Source organism: Tupaia chinensis, unplaced genomic scaffold (assembly GCF_000334495.1).
Source record: "Tupaia chinensis unplaced genomic scaffold, TupChi_1.0 Scaffold000466_1, whole genome shotgun sequence".
NCBI lineage: Eukaryota > Metazoa > Chordata > Mammalia > Scandentia > Tupaiidae > Tupaia > Tupaia belangeri.
Genome location: NW_006159975.1, coordinates 2,082,507 through 2,100,735, shown reverse-complemented (window position 1 = coordinate 2,100,735; position 18,229 = coordinate 2,082,507). Strand labels below are relative to the sequence as shown.

The 18,229-nt window shown below is 37.4% G+C and overlaps 1 protein-coding gene and 1 pseudogene across 2 annotated transcripts in view; one reads left to right on the top strand and one right to left on the bottom strand.

Annotated features, from left to right (window-relative positions):
* CACNA2D1 (calcium voltage-gated channel auxiliary subunit alpha2delta 1) overlaps positions 1-18,229 on the bottom strand; it is a 567,237-nt gene that overhangs the window by 491,603 nt on the left and 57,405 nt on the right. The gene's annotated exons all lie outside the window — the stretch shown is intronic.
* Positions 4,321-4,757, top strand: LOC106735634 (40S ribosomal protein S19-like; annotated as a pseudogene).

Below are 18,229 nucleotides of genomic sequence, written 5' to 3'. Positions count from 1 at the left end.
TCAATTAATGCACATAGATGGAGCATAAATAACTTTAATGTATTGAGATGCTCTTGCATCCTTTCATCTCACCCCTACTGAAACGCAGGTCTGATATAAACGCGTTCTTTTCTGTCTGCAATAATAGGTTCCCTCCTTCTTGATCTGGCATCTTCGGAAACCTTGCGACTGAACGAGACAATGCATCTAAGAACCGTATGCCTTCCTTCTAGATTGCCATCTCCCGAGAAGCTGGGTCAAACGTTCTCAATTTATGCTACGCTCCATCATTGTCGTCACTTTCTTTCCTTGCTACCTGCTGTACAAAGAAGCTGGAGTTCTTACTCCCACTACTAGAATAAAACCATTCAGAATCTCAGCTTGGAATATACTGTAACTTCCTATGGAGGCACTGGTGAGCTCTTTAGAGACAAGGATCTTCACACCTCTGCCCTCTACCCCTAGGGCCCATTGATGTCTCCCACTGATGCTCAGAATGAGTACAGAAGCTCTCAAGTGTGGTGGTCAAACATAACTGAAAGAGTTCTAGTGCAATTCCAATGTGGCACAGTGCAGGTAAATGGGCTTTGCAAACAGGTACAGGAACCTATTATTTTTATGATAAAATACACTGTTCGTTTTCAAATAATTCACTTACAAATATTTCTGAAACATCAAAGATAAGTAAGACTGGATGCAGTTTTTGATAATGTATTTAAATTAGTTTGTATTTTATAACACTAACTACAGGCCGATACTCAGATTTAGAGTTATAAACACAATATAAATCATTAAATTAGGCTTTTTTCAGGTAATGTCACAATAGTTTTGTTCGTGGAATGAATATGCAGTCTTGGGCGTTTTAACAAAGTCTCCAGAAGACCACCTGGTAAGCAGCGGCTTCTGAATGCCAATTACCCCTGCACTAAGTGCATCCGCGAGCAGGGAAAACACGACTGTACTGCAGCGCCCTCCCTGCAATAGACCAGATTCTCATTTTTTACTTTTTTTAATGCTGCTCTTATGGTAACTTCTATAGCAACTGCAATTGTACATCATGAGAAGGTTCAAAATATACCATGCTTGCCAGATATATCTGGACATAAGATTGAGGGAGGAACTAGCTCTTATTTCAAGTTACATTTTAACATCCTAAGCACAACCTTCCGAAGCCAAGGAAGTGATCATTAATAACTAAGACTTATCAAAAATACACAAGGTAGTAGGTAGAGTGAAATAAAATAGAATCCCACATCCATTTAAAGACTATGCATGCAAAAATACCAAACCCATCATTGATGACTTAAAGTAAAATTATCATAGTGTATTTTTAAACTAAGTATATTTATCTCAATAATTAGATTAGCACTTTTTACACACACATATATGCAAGCACACACTGTTAATGCATGCAGAAAGTGCTGGCAACTTAAAATGTATATCTGTATGGGCACGTGCACACACACACACACATACACACACACATATATATATATCAGATGGTTAAAGATTAGCTTTTACAGTTTAATTATTTAATTATTGCACTTAAGATAGTTCTTTGAAAATAACTGTATCAGTTCCACTTGCCATATGTCTCTTATAAATCATTAAATGTGCTATAATATCTAATGAAGTAATACATATTGTTAGCCTTTCCCCAGGCTCCTTTTTATTTTTAATAAGCAGCCATAGAAAAAGTATCAATAAAGATGGTAATATCTGCGATATGCCTCTTGGAAATAAAGGTGGCTTTCTTTTCTAAAAAAAAAAAATTATTGGGACCAGCAGTTAGCGTAATGGCTGTGTCGCTGGACTCCCATGTAGTCGACTGCGGTTCGTGTCCTGGACCCAGTGGCTTAAAACTCACACAAGATCCCGAGAGGAGAACGGAGGAGAAGGGATTGCGGCATGACCATCCCCCATGGGGGGTGATTTCTCGCTTTCTGTCTCTGTCTGTCTGTCTGGCGAGCACATGCACCCTATGGCAAAAACCTCTCAAAAAAATATTTATTTTGTCATTATTACTATTTTTTTTTAATTTGACCAGAGAGAGAGAGAAAGTGAGAAAGCGAGCCACCTGGTCTGGGACTCAAACTGCAGTCAGTCATGTGAGAGTTCAGTGCCTTAACCACCATACCGCTTGCCAGCCAGAAGAGTGGCTTCCTTATCCTTCAAAACTTACAGAATTGTTGGCTACTATTCCAATTTCCCTTCCTCTTTTTTTTTTTTTTTAAATGGGTGCTTTCTTGAATATTATTCCATATGTGAAATGTAAGATCAAGGCTGAATCTGTGAAGGTGAGGTCTGTGACAAACACATACATTTTTACAATATTGTTAGCTTGTTTTTCACTGCCAAATTTAATGTTTCTTTAAATTCACAAATGTTTAACATCCTAGAACGTGCCAAGCATGGTAAGTTTTATTTTTCAAGCCATACCTTATTGATATGATGGCCCAACAATGAAATGTACCATGAAGGTATCAGGTTTTAAAATTCTAAATGAAGACATAAATCTCTGGGACATTCAGATGATCAAGAGTAATACCTTTCATCAAAAAATGGCTTTTATACAGTATTTAAGACATTTTTCATTTCAAAATATCTAAGAATGCAGTATTAGTAGTTTTGTTATTTTCTTAGCTAGATGCAAATAAAAAGTAGCAAGGAAAATTAAAATACAGTAGAGGATAGCATAAATTGTTCAGGGTCGCACTGCTACTTCTTTCTGCAGTTTGAATTTAAACTGAGCCACTCTCTCCATCCCTAGATCTTTACACCCACAGGGCGGTCCTCTTTCTATATGAAAACCAGAACCAAAATTACTGATTTCCTTTTTAATAAATTCACCATCACCCTATGGAATAGCAAATATTCTAAAAATTTCGTTATACTTCACAATCAAAGGAGGCCATGGTTCACTTGTGCTTTTTTTGTCTACTTGATGAATGGCTAAATGGAAGTGTGACAAATTAGAGAACAGAGAGATTAGAAAATAAAATCCAGATGTTTTAACTACCAGTCCTCTGTTCTGCAAACCAAACTCGCAAAACTGTGAAAATAAATTGAGGTTGATTTTCTTTTTCACGGTATCTTTCATTTCACATAAGATCTATGAAGGGCACAGTATCTCCGCTGTGGGCAGGCCTAGGGTATATGGGAGAATAGCGGCAAGATGCGGAAGGAAGGGAGCGGTCAGCAAGATTCAGGTGCATCAAAAGAGCACCAAACGTGGGGCTCAACTTGCTTTTCCAGAGAGGCATCTTCTTTTTAGGGGCAGGAAACAAAATCCATCTGCCAAAAATTGGAATGAGGTTCTGAACTGTGTTCACCCTTTGCAGACAAGAATGAGAATACATAAACTTACTCTGAAGGCATTATGCTTAGACTCTCTACTCTACTTGATCCTCCAAACTGTTTTTTCAGAACCAAAAAAAAAAAAAAAAATGACTCTGTCATCGAAATTTAAAACTTAGGGTAAACATAAAAACAAGGATGGGAGAGGTTGGTTTTTCAGTTTCTTGGGAGTTCCTGAATAGACTATTTTCTTTTATAGACGATCATCTTTTTGGCTGTCATTTCCATCCCTCCTCCACCGCCAAAAATCTTAATGACACTAAGGTTTTATAGACTTTAGTATTAAGTACCATTTATGACTAAAGTACTTAATAAGAACCTTAATTCCTTAATTCCAATATCCATTTATATAATTACATAGATTTTGATTTCTTAAAATGCTTTCCTGTGCTCTTTATTTAATCTCCATTCTTAAATATGCATACTATTAATAATGCAACATTTAAATGAATACTTAGGATGTAAATATTAAGTGTTACCTCTACTAGGCTGACCTCCCAACCCCTCAGCCCTGGCAGCTTTTGAATCATGACTTAATTGATACTTGAGTTTGATACCTCATTCTCACTTGATATATGACCATGGAAATTCCTACTCTCAGTTTCCCAATTGTTGAAATGCAGGTAGCAATAGCTAATGTATTAGGTTATAGGGAGAATCAAATGAGTTGGTATATGTAAAAATAGCTCAGTAAACACAGTGCTTGTTACATAAAAATATCACAGAAATAATTGTAACTGTTGTAAAGTTAAAATTCGACAGAGTTTGTTAAAAGTTTTGATGCACATGTGCCCCAAATCCTAAGAAAATGGAGAAGAGACTGTAGTGTGGCCACACCCCTGGGGGGAGGGGTTCTTTCTTGCTTTCTGTCTCACTTGCTCTCTCTCATGAATGCACCTCCCCTAATAGCCAAAAAAAAAAAAACAAAAAAACAAAAAAAAAAAACTTGCCCTTTTCCTGGGCTGGCAGCATAGAGGCCACACAATGCCTGGAGTTACTGTAAAAGATGTGAACCAGCAGCAGTTCATCAGAGCTCTGGCAGCCTTCCTCAGAAAGTCCGGAAAGCTGAACGTCCCTGAATGGGTGGGCACTGTCAAGCTGGCCACACATAAAGAACTTGCTCCCTATGATGAGAACTGGTTCTACACACAAGTTGCTTCCACAGCGCGGTGCCTGCACTTCCAGGATGGCGCTCGGATTGACTACATGAGCAAGAGCTACAGGGGACAGCAGAGAAATGGTGTCATGCCCAGTCACTTCAGCCAGGGCTCCAAGAGAGTGGCCCACAGGTCCTTCAAGCCCTGGAGGGGCTAAAAATGGTGGGAAAAGATCAAGATGGGGGCCACAAATTGACACCTCAGGGACAGAGAGATATGGACAGAATCGCCAGACAGGTGGCAGCTGCTCACAAGAAGTATTAGGACAGATGATGCTGGGTTAATAAACTGCCTCGTTCCCAAATAAACAAAAAAAAAGAGGTGAGTTTGTTTGCTTTGTACGTAACTGACAGAAATGCCAAATAAACAACAAAAAAGGTGAGTTTATTTGTTTGCTTTGTACGTAACTGACAGAAATGGCTGGTTGAGGGAAAGACAATTTCCTACCATTTAAAAGCAGCAGAAGTTTGAACAGAAATCAACAGAAAGTGTATTTCACTGGTGAAAATAGCAGAGATGTAGGGGTTTTGTATTTATTTATTTATTTAGTTATTTAGTTATTTATTTATTTATTTTTACTAAATGTTCATGCAAGACACAAGGGGACCTCCAGGGCATGATGTAAGAATCAATTAATGCACATAGATGGAGCATAAATAACTTTAATGTATTGAGATGCTCTTGCATCCTTTCATCTCACCCCTACTGAAACGCAGGTCTGATATAAACGCGTTCTTTTCTGTCTGCAATAATAGGTTCCCTCCTTCTTGATCTGGCATCTTCGGAAACCTTGCGACTGAACGAGACAATGCATCTAAGAACCGTATGCCTTCCTTCTAGATTGCCATCTCCCGAGAAGCTGGGTCAAACGTTCTCAATTTATGCTACGCTCCATCATTGTCGTCACTTTCTTTCCTTGCTACCTGCTGTACAAAGAAGCTGGAGTTCTTACTCCCACTACTAGAATAAAACCATTCAGAATCTCAGCTTGGAATATACTGTAACTTCCTATGGAGGCACTGGTGAGCTCTTTAGAGACAAGGATCTTCACACCTCTGCCCTCTACCCCTAGGGCCCATTGATGTCTCCCACTGATGCTCAGAATGAGTACAGAAGCTCTCAAGTGTGGTGGTCAAACATAACTGAAAGAGTTCTAGTGCAATTCTATGTGGCACAGTGCGGGTAAATGGGCTTTGCAAACGGGTAATAGGAACCTATTATTTTTATGATAAAATACACTGTTCGTTTTCAAATAATTCACTTACAAATATTTCTGAAACATCAAAGATAAGTAAGACTGGATGCAGTTTTTGATAATGTATTTAAATTAGTTTGTATTTTATAACACTAACTACAGGCCGATACTCAGATTTAGAGTTATAAACACAATATAAATCATTAAATTAGGCTTTTTTCAGGTAATGTCACAATAGTTTTGTTCGTGGAATGAATATGCAGTCTTGGGCGTTTTAACAAAGTCTCCAGAAGACCACCTGGTAAGCAGCGGCTTCTGAATGCCAATTACCCCTGCACTAAGTGCATCCGCGAGCAGGGAAAACACGACTGTACTGCAGCGCCCTCCCTGCAATAGACCAGATTCTCATTTTTTACTTTTTTTCTTCATTCTCTTATGGTAACTTCTATAGCAACTGCAATTGTACATCATGAGAAGGTTCAAAATATACCATGCTTGCCAGATATATCTGGACATAAGATTGAGGGAGGAACTAGCTCTTATTTCAAGTTACATTTTAACATCCTAAGCACAACCTTCCGAAGCCAAGGAAGTGATCATTAATAACTAAGACTTATCAAAAATACACAAGGTAGTAGGTAGAGTGAAATAAAATAGAATCCCACATCCATTTAAAGACTATGCATGCAAAAATACCAAACCCATCATTGATGACTTAAAGTAAAATTATCATAGTGTATTTTTAAACTAAGTATATTTATCTCAATAATTAGATTAGCACTTTTTACACACACATATATGCAAGCACACACTGTTAATGCATGCAGAAAGTGCTGGCAACTTAAAATGTATATCTGTATGGGCACGTGCACACACACACACACATACACACACACATATATATATATCAGATGGTTAAAGATTAGCTTTTACAGTTTAATTATTTAATTATTGCACTTAAGATAGTTCTTTGAAAATAACTGTATCAGTTCCACTTGCCATATGTCTCTTATAAATCATTAAATGTGCTATAATATCTAATGAAGTAATACATATTGTTAGCCTTTCCCCAGGCTCCTTTTTATTTTTAATAAGCAGCCATGGAAAAAGTATCAATAAAGATGGTAATATCTGCGATATGCCTCTTGGAAATAAAGGTGGCTTTCTTTTCTAAAAAAAAAAAATTATTGGGACCAGCAGTTAGCGTAATGGCTGTGTCGCTGGACTCCCATGTAGTTGACTGCGGTTCGTGTCCCGGACCCAGTGGCTTAAAACTCACGCCGGGGCGCGTGTGCATGCGTGCCCAAGATCCCGAGAGGAGAAGGGAGGAGAAGGGATTGCGGTGTGGCCATCCCCCCCGGGGGGTGATTTCTCGCTTTCTGTCTGTCTGGCGAGCGCACGCGCCCTATGGCAAAAACCTCTCGCCCCCCCCAAAAAAATATTTATTTATTTTGTCATTATTATTATTATTATTTTAATTTGACCAGAGAGAGAGAGAAATTGAGAACGAGACACCCTATGGCAAAAACCTCTCAAAAAAATATTTATTTTGTCATTATTACTATTTTTTTTTAATTTGACCAGAGAGAGAGAGAAAGTGAGAAAGCGAGCCACCTGGTCTGGGACTCAAACTGCAGTCAGTCATGTGAGAGTTCAGTGCCTTAACCACCATACCGCTTGCCATCCAGAAGAGTGGCTTCCTTATCCTTCAAAACTTACAGAATTGTTGGCTACTATTCCAATTTCCCTACCTCTTTTTTTTTTTTTTTAAATGGGTGCTTTCTTGAATATTATTCCATATGTGAAATGTAAGATCAAGGCTGAATCTGTGAAGGTGAGGTCTGTGACAAACACATACATTTTTACAATATTGTTAGCTTGTTTTTCACTGCCAAATTTAATGTTTCTTTAAATTCACAAATGTTTAACATCCTAGAACGTGCCAAGCATGGTAAGTTTTATTTTTCAAGCCATACCTTATTGATATGATGGCCCAACAATGAAATGTACCATGAAGGTATCAGGTTTTAAAATTCTAAATGAAGACATAAATCTCTGGGACATTCAGATGATCAAGAGTAATACCTTTCATCAAAAAATGGCTTTTATACAGTATTTAAGACATTTTTCATTTCAAAATATCTAAGAATGCAGTATTAGTAGTTTTGTTATTTTCTTAGCTAGATGCAAATAAAAAGTAGCAAGGAAAATTAAAATACAGTAGAGGATAGCATAAATTGTTCAGGGTCGCACTGCTACTTCTTTCTGCAGTTTGAATTTAAACTGAGCCACTCTCTCCGTCCCTAGATCTTTACACCCACAGGGCGGTCCTCTTTCTATATGAAAACCAGAACCAAAATTACTGATTTCCTTTTTAATAAATTCACCATCACCCTATGGAATAGCAAATATTCTAAAAATTTCGTTATACTTCACAATCAAAGGAGGCCATGGTTCACTTGTGCTTTTTTTGTCTACTTGATGAATGGCTAAATGGAAGTGTGACAAATTAGAGAACAGAGAGATTAGAAAATAAAATCCAGATGTTTTAACTACCAGTCCTCTGTTCTGCAAACCAAACTCGCAAAACTGTGAAAATAAATTGAGGTTGATTTTCTTTTTCACGGTATCTTTCATTTCACATAAGATCTATGAAGGACACAGTATCTCCGCTGTGGGCAGGCCTAGGGTATATGGGAGAATAGCGGCAAGATGCGGAAGGAAGGGAGCGGTCAGCAAGATTCAGGTGCATCAAAAGAGCACCAAACGTGGGGCTCAACTTGCTTTTCCAGAGAGGCATCTTCTTTTTAGGGGCAGGAAACAAAATCCATCTGCCAAAAATTGGAATGAGGTTCTGAACTGTGTTCACCCTTTGCAGACAAGAATGAGAATACATAAACTTACTCTGAAGGCATTATGCTTAGACTCTCTACTCTACTTGATCCTCCAAACTGTTTTTTCAGAACAACCAAAAAAAAAAAAAAAAAATGACTCTGTCATCGAAATTTAAAACTTAGGGTAAACATAAAAACAAGGATGGGAGAGGTTGGTTTTTCAGTTTCTTGGGAGTTCCTGAATAGACTATTTTCTTTTATAGACGATCATCTTTTTGGCTGTCATTTCCATCCCTCCTCCACCGCCAAAAATCTTAATGACACTAAGGTTTTATAGACTTTAGTATTAAGTACCATTTATGACTAAAGTACTTAATAAGAACCTTAATTCCTTAATTCCAATATCCATTTATATAATTACATAGATTTTGATTTCTTAAAATGCTTTCCTGTGCTCTTTATTTAATCTCCATTCTTAAATATGCATACTATTAATAATGCAACATTTAAATGAATACTTAGGATGTAAATATTAAGTGTTACCTCTACTAGGCTGACCTCCCAACCCCTCAGCCCTGGCAGCTTTTGAATCATGACTTAATTGATACTTGAGTTTGATACCTCATTCTCACTTGATATATGACCATGGAAATTCCTACTCTCAGTTTCCCAATTGTTGAAATGCAGGTAGCAATAGCTAATGTATTAGGTTATAGGGAGAATCAAATGAGTTGGTATATGTAAAAATAGCTCAGTAAACACAGTGCTTGTTACATAAAAATATCACAGAAATAATTGTAACTGTTGTAAAGTTAAAATTCGACAGAGTTTGTTAAAAGTTTTGATGTGGGTATCAGCAGATGGCATAATGGTTACGTCACTGAACTCCGGCTTAAAACTCAGGCCAGGTGGGTGCGTGTGCGTGCCTGCCCAAATCCCACAGCATGGCCATCCCCTCTGGGTGGGAGGGTTGTTTCTCACTTTCTGTCTCTCTGTCTCCATCTCCGGTGAGAGCATATGCCCTATAGCAAAACCCTCTCTCAAAAAAAAAAAAAAAAAGTTTTGATATTATAGGACCAGCAGATGGAATTATGGTTATGTCAATGGACTCCCACGTAGGTGACGGCAGTTCAAGTCCCAGACCTGCGGCTTAAAACTCATGCTGGGTGCTTGTTCATGCATACCCAAGATCCCAAGAGAAGAATGGAGAAGGGATTGCAGCATGGTCATCATCATCCCATGGAATTATTTCTCACTTTCTGACACTCTCTCTCTGGGTCTCCGGCGAGCGCACACACCCTATAGCAAAAAATCTCTCTCTAAAAAAAAAAAAGATTTGATGTTATGTGTTGAAAACTGTATTTCACGTGTTACTTTGTGTTGTTAATAAGCTTTTTAACAAGTATATGCAGCAAGAGCTCAGGGGAGATCATTAGAGTCGTTGGTATTTTCCCTGGGATCTTCAGGGCAATAGGACACAATCAACAAAATAAAGATGAACTCACATTCCAAAGATCTGCAAAAGTTTACAGAAAGGGCAGTGTCCGTGTGGGTCATTTAAATCGCACTCAGTAAAACACTCTAACACATTCAAAGTCAGTGAAAGTATCTGTAGGAATAAGATTGGAGGGAGCAATTCCTCCTGGTGTCTTAACCTTCGTCTAACAGAAAGCAGTCAATAACCCTTGCCTGTGTGTGAACCTTTGTGTTTTCTTGGAGTAAAAGAAAAGCCTCTTGGGAAAGCTGAATATTCTCCCTGCTCTTAGGTAATTGAGCAAACCTTGAGTTGAAACAGAGTTGATGCTCGCTAAACTCTTTAGGGATTCCTTAAAGCAGATTTTAAGGACAGCATCATCGCTAAGAAGTAGTCAATTAGCAAAGAAAGTAACACAAAAACATAGCAGAGATGCGAAATGCCATTTCCAGAAAAAGTTTATTGAGGTATTAGTGTGAATATGTATGACTCTCTCCTATACAAACAACTTCCAAGACATATTTTTTCCTTTAATTATTTACAACCCAGAGGGGAAAACACCACACATCCACGTACAACAATGTACAAAGTGATGTATCCAATAAGGAAATGTCTGAAGGGAGCAACAGAGTTACAAAATAATGTTTTTAAAACATGGTCATCATCAAAATTATATTTTAAATTACACACTCTTTTCCATAATATAGCAGCTTTATTTTCTAAAAGTAGGTTCACTTAAGGTCTATGTTATCCTGATATTCATTTCATTTTTTTTCCCATGAAGGGACATGAAAAGGTCTTTGGATTCTTCCTTCTTTCTAAGGTACACAACATGGAAAGGCAAGAAAAAAGCCCAAACTCTGCCAAAAAGCTGTACATTTAAGCAAGACAACCGGCCTATTAACAAATGTCTCCCTCAATATCTTACCATCTGCTGTTTGCACTGTACTTGTCAATATTGAGCATCACTCACAGTTCATATAACCATGTAAAATCATAGAAAGCATAGAGCACCAAGGTGAAAAAAAAAAAGTGAATTCAAAGATGATTTTAGAATCTGGCAACACATTCGTCACACGTGTATATCATTAGATGGAAGCGGGCTATGTAATGCACAACTCCTGTGTCAGAGGACATTCCTGATCATTTCTTCCAGTAGATTGATAATGACTGGCAAATAGTGTAGGTGCGGTACACTTTCCCTTCTGATTCACCTGACTTTTTGTCTACTCATCTCATTTTGAAGCCTCAGATTACTAGCTGCTTGTATCCAAAACAGTGACTTTTAATTCTCGGTGATATGAACGGCTATGAATATGGTAGCAAGCCAACATAGGATATAGCACCAATATACTATATCTGGCGTTTAAATTTCTTCAATGTTTTCCAACAAGACACCTTTGTTTTTCCCCCCTTCTATTTTGTTTTGCTTCTTGGCATAAGTTCAAATCAAACGGAAGGCAAGAGGTGTTTGCAAAGGTAAAATTGGTGGTCCCACGTGGTAAGATGTAAAGTGAACTGGAGAGGCCAACAGGTGGGGCAGTGGTTAAGGAGCTGGACTCCCACGTGGTGCGTCACTGCTCAGTGACTCAAGTCCTGAACCCAGCAGCTTGACACGCCGGGCCCAAGGGTATGAGTGCCCAAAATCCTGACAGGAAAATGGAGGAGTAGGAATTGCAACATGGCCATGCCTCTGGGGAAGGGGGGGGATTTCTTGCTTTCTGTCTTTCTCTATCACTCTGGCAAGTGCACATACCCTATCGCAAAAATCTCTCAAATAAATAATAAATAAATAAAGAGAACAAGAAAGACTAAACTTTCTTGCCAGCTTTAGTCATTTTTTGTTTCATATAAACTTCTCTGTTTCATATTTTATTTTATATAAACATTTCCGTTTTCTCAAATGTTCTTTCATTTCAAAATTTGTGAGGGGTGACATGGTAAATCACTAGCAGCTTGGCCTGAATGAACTTTGTATCTGAGAGAATAGATACAATAATACTTGAATGCTTGAGGTATTAGTGTGAATATGTATGACTCTCTCCTATACAAACAACTTCCAAGACATATTTTTTCCTTTAATTATTTACAACCCAGAGGGGAAAACACCACACATCCACGTACAACAATGTACAAAGTGATGTATCCAATAAGGAAATGTCTGAAGGGAGCAACAGAGTTACAAAATAATGTTTTTAAAACATGGTCATCATCAAAATTATATTTTAAATTACACACTCTTTTCCATAATATAGCAGCTTTATTTTCTAAAAGTAGGTTCACTTAAGGTCTATGTTATCCTGATATTCATTTCATTTTTTTTCCCATGAAGGGACATGAAAAGGTCTTTGGATTCTTCCTTCTTTCTAAGGTACACAACATGGAAAGGCAAGAAAAAAGCCCAAACTCTGCCAAAAAGCTGTACATTTAAGCAAGACAACCGGCCTATTAACAAATGTCTCCCTCAATATCTTACCATCTGCTGTTTGCACTGTACTTGTCAATATTGAGCATCACTCACAGTTCATATAACCATGTAAAATCATAGAAAGCATAGAGCACCAAGGTGAAAAAAAAAAAGTGAATTCAAAGATGATTTTAGAATCTGGCAACACATTCGTCACACGTGTATATCATTAGATGGAAGCGGGCTATGTAATGCACAACTCCTGTGTCAGAGGACATTCCTGATCATTTCTTCCAGTAGATTGATAATGACTGGCAAATAGTGTAGGTGCGGTACACTTTCCCTTCTGATTCACCTGACTTTTTGTCTACTCATCTCATTTTGAAGCCTCAGATTACTAGCTGCTTGTATCCAAAACAGTGACTTTTAATTCTCGGTGATATGAACGGCTATGAATATGGTAGCAAGCCAACATAGGATATAGCACCAATATACTGTATCTCTCTTTTAAATTTCTTCAATGTTTTCCAACAAGACTATATCTGGCGTTTAAATTTCTTCAATGTTTTCCAACAAGACACCTTTGTTTTTCCCCCCTTCTATTTTGTTTTGCTTCTTGGCATAAGTTCAAATCAAACGGAAGGCAAGAGGTGTTTGCAAAGGTAAAATTGGTGGTCCCACGTGGTAAGATGTAAAGTGAACTGGAGAGGCCAACAGGTGGGGCAGTGGTTAAGGAGCTGGACTCCCACGTGGTGCGTCACTGCTCAGTGACTCAAGTCCTGAACCCAGCAGCTTGACACGCCGGGCCCAAGGGTATGAGTGCCCAAAATCCTGACAGGAAAATGGAGGAGTAGGAATTGCAACATGGCCATGCCTCTGGGGAAGGGGGGGGATTTCTTGCTTTCTGTCTTTCTCTATCACTCTGGCAAGTGCACATACCCTATCGCAAAAATCTCTCAAATAAATAATAAATAAATAAAGAGAACAAGAAAGACTAAACTTTCTTGCCAGCTTTAGTCATTTTTTGTTTCATATAAACTTCTCTGTTTCATATTTTATTTTATATAAACATTTCCGTTTTCTCAAATGTTCTTTCATTTCAAAATTTGTGAGGGGTGACATGGTAAATCACTAGCAGCTTGGCCTGAATGAACTTTGTATCTGAGAGAATAGATACAATAATACTTGAATGCTAGGTGTCTTGGGAAAAAGAAAGTCATTGAATCTTCTCTCTTGTCAATGCAACAATTGTAATTAGACATATCTCCTCTGGATTAAAATGTTCAGGTGCCCCTCAAAGTCATTAGATAATGGAATCAAATTCATTAGTCATAATCTTAAAAAACAAAGTTTCCCCTTCCCTAGTTAATTGTCTAGGTATTACATCAATTTGATTGTATGTATTATCAACAACAATGTAAATAAGAGCTTATATGTAATCAGTCTTCTAGCTCAGTTCTGAAACATTCAAATATAGGACACAAAGAAAAAGAGGAAAAGATGAAAGTGAGGGAGGGAGGAGAGAGAGCAATAGAGAGAAGAGGGGCAATAAACTCTTGAATTACCTTGAAACAGCACCTATATGTAAAGGTTTTACCTATATATACAAACATGGGTCGTTTTAATGGAGTGATGAAAATGAAAGACATCTTGCAATAGAGAAACGCTGACTTCTTTCACTGACAACATCACCCAGTATGTTCTTACACACAATGAACATGTAATTCAAGCTGAGGGCTGCAGATAGCTGTATGGCCTGCAAGGTTTACAACAGCCCAAACAGTCAACCTGTAGCCATGTTACCAAAAACACAGACAAAAGAAAATAAGGTACATGTTTTAATTAAAAAATGGGATTAAAAGTAAAATCTAAGCTCTAGGCTATTTTATTTCAATGTGAGAGCAGACATAAAAGATGCACTTTCTGTACAGTCTTGCAATTAGTTTAATATAATGTAACTGAAGGACTGAAAAATCTATTTCTAACAATTAAAATCCTCTGATAAGAATATCTGCCCTACCAGGGAATAAGCTTCCCTGGGCACAGTTACCAAATGCTGCACTGTGTTTGTACCAGTGCTTTCATTTGAATCTTAATGATATAAAGAAGGCGAGAGACTAAGGAAGACAACTATAATGAAATATTTATTCTTAATGTTCTAAAATGTAAAATTATCAAGTAAACTTGTAAAATAACTAGGCATTTGAGTTCAGATATGTGTGTACATATTTTTTATAGTACAGTAGGCTCTTAATATAACATCAGTGGAAAAACAGGCACGCCAGACCTTCACTGATATAAGGACTGAGGATCGACAGAAAGGTGGTATGAGAAGAAGCATTAGAAATTTTGCCAAGAGGCAAGAGCATATAAACATTGAGTCTTTGCTTTACGCAAAGAAGTATGCAATCTAAGGAACAAAGATAAGAGATTCAGTTCTTATCCTCAGAAAATAGGAAGAGAAAATAGAAAAGAAAAATTAAAATAAAGCTTGTTAAGTACACCAACAGGGGCATGGACAGGTAGAATAGAGGGCTATCAACTCTGAGGTGAAGGGTGGGGGGCAGTCAAGGAGGACCCCAGGAGGACACATTTCTCGATAAGACTACCAGCATTTCAAGTCAGAATTCAGTGATTTTTTTTTTTTTAAGTTAACACCTTCACTCCTCTTTATGTCATAAATAGCTTTCATGAAAAATGACAAAAAGATGAAAAGGCAGGAAGGAAGAGGACAAGGAAGAAACGAAGGTAGAAAAAGTAAGTTATCAATATTAAATAAACAAATATTCAATCAATATGAAATAAAATTATCATTATAGATGATTGGTAGAAAGAAAGGTGATAGATGAAGATATAGGGTTGGATGGACAGATGGATGAACAGACAGACAGACAGCCCAGTAATCAATAACTAAGACCACTTTCTAGTTACCTTGCTTCACAGACTTTTTTTTTAAGAATCGTTTATTTATTTAATTCCATTCACATTATTATTATTATTATTATTATTTAATTTGATGAGACAGAGACAGAGAAAACAGGAAAGTGAGAAAGCAGGCCAACAGGTCCAGGAATCAAACCACAGTCAGCCATGTGGGAATCCAGCGCCTTTAACCACCACGCCACCTACCGGCCCCCTTCACAGACTTTTCTTTAGAGTAGTGTCTCTTATATATATATTGGGTTATCAGGAAAGTCAGAATGCACTTTAGCATAGAAAAAAATAGAAAAATATATCATGTCTTTTGCAACAACCTAGAACACAAACTGAGAGACCATTCCTAAAGCAGCAACGAACACACCCGATTTGCAGAAAGTTTTCTAGGGAGGAGAGGAGGCATTTTTGGGTTTTGTGTGACTGTTTTCCTAAATTTTTGTTTGTTTGTTTTGCAAAAAGATTTCTCAAATTTAGGATGAACCAAATCATTAGAAGTAAAGGAATCAAAGACTGCTCTTCTGTGAAAGGAGACAAAGACAGTCAAGTAGAACAGAAGAAGAAATGAGTATCAGGGTCGTTCGAAATGTTTATTAGTGAAGGAATGTATAAAGACACAGCTTTCCAGCCCCTTCTCTGCCTACACCGAACCAACCTTTAAATACTAACACATTTCACCAATTGGAAGCTTTTCTCCAAACACCAGCTCTTTTACATAGAACAATCTGAATTTCCTTACACCTTTCTATACCTTTCATCTTTAGTAAAAATAATAAAAACTAAAGATGATGACAATAATAATAAGTGATAGTAACAACTATATAGTATGTAATATTTCCTGTATTTACCAGGAAGTAGGAAAAGTGGTGTACTTTCAAAGCATCCTATGGGTAGACAGTATAGTCATTTTACTTCACAGACTTATTAGAAAAATATTTTTTGAACATCTGTCTCATATAGGGCACTGTACTAGATGTTGGAATAAAAAGCACAACTCTAACAGACTAATCAAATGGAGCAAAATGAGCTAGAAGGAAGTAAAAGAGACATGCCCATCACCACAAAACAAGTACGTGACAAGGTTACTGTCAAGCTATCAGGATTCTGGGACCCATTGCTTTATATCATGTGCTTTCCTACTATGGAAGGCAAGCATACTTCCTCCACAGGAATCTGCGTTTTCGATTTTAGACTTTTCTACTTATTGTTAGTATTAATTCAATGTAAGGCCACTATTTCTTTAAAAACACTAAGTACATGTCACATCTAAGTATGCGAGGCAACTCGATTATTATACTTACTACATTTAAATCTATTGGTATATCTGTTTTCTAAGAGTTTGGGGAATGAAACAGTATGTTCTTCACTGATATGAACAACAGCTGGGTATAATTAATAGTCTAGTGAGTACAATTAATAATCTAAAAGAAGTTAGGATAATATGCATGTCTATCTGCATTTGTAATATGACAACACTTTGGATTATGGTCAATGTTCAGTAGCAAATTTACATTTTCTCAGTCTATCCAAATATTTTAACAGAAAGAATGCAATAAATGGAATCAAGCAAACAACTCATTCAACTACTGACTCTCAACTAGTGGATATAAAAAAATAAAATGGGCATGAGACATACACCTGGCATTTATTTGAAAGGCTTAAGGGAGGGGAAAAAATGTAAAAGTGCTATGTAACCTACAGAATAGACTATCTTTTATCATTTTCTCTTTTCAGAATTACAGAATTGTTTGTAACTTCTTATATTTTATTACTTGTGGCACTCCTCCTTCAAGAGGAACATTAAACAATCCTCAAACATTCATGACCATTTTTTTTAGTTGAAATAATGACCTTCTTAACTGCCATACAGGTGTCTTATTCACTAAACTTTTTCTTACTAACTTTCGATTTTTGTATAATTTTCAAGTAATACAGAGTTTCAGGTATAATCATATAGGATCCATAATCTGGGTCTTTAAAGATGAAGAGCTGTATTCAAGTAGTCTTAAATCAGTTAAAGTTTCTTAATATTGGCATTTCTCAAGGTGGATTCACCACTTAGTTGCTACACAATAGATTTCAGTTCTGGGGTCTCCCTGCACTAGTTATCCCCCAAACTATAATGTCATCCTTCATTTCTAGCCATGGTATGCTTTTATATAAAGCTCACTATTAGTTTAAACATTGGCTTTTCCAGCAGCAGAACTGCTACTTCCTATACCTGAAAAATGAAACAAATGTAACATAAACCAAGGTCTTAAATTACTACTCACCTTATTACAGTGTATGAATGACAAAGTTATAGACATGAAAGAAAATCAGGCATTTCTAGGGAATAAAACTTTGGTACTCTAACTGGTGTTAAAAGTTAAAGGTTCCTGGCCCAACTATGGTGACACATGTGGTAGCAATGCTGCAATGCAATCTGAAAGCCACGTGGCAACCACAGTTCCAATCCCCAGGCAGCCTGAAACATGCCAGGTACTTGCTAGAGTGGGATCTTTCAGGACCAGTTTCTCCAAAGGACTTAAAAACTAGAGAAAGGGAACTATAATGTGACTAGACACAGTGAAGGGTTCTTCTCTCTCTTCATGCACTCTACCATAAAAAAATTAAAAATTGGGACCAGCAGATGGCATAATGGTTACCTCACTGGACTTCCACATAGTCGACCACAGTTCGAGTCCTGGATTAGAAGGCTTCAAATTCATGCTAGGTGCGTGTGTGTGTGTGTGTGTGCCAAGATCTCAGGAGGAAAATAGAGGAGGGACTGCGGCGTGGCCACATCCCCCCCCGGGGGGAGGTTATTTCTTGCTTTCTGTCTTTCTCTCTGTTGAGTGCACATGCCCTATAGCAAAAATCTTTCAAAAAAAAACCTTAAAGCAGATTTTA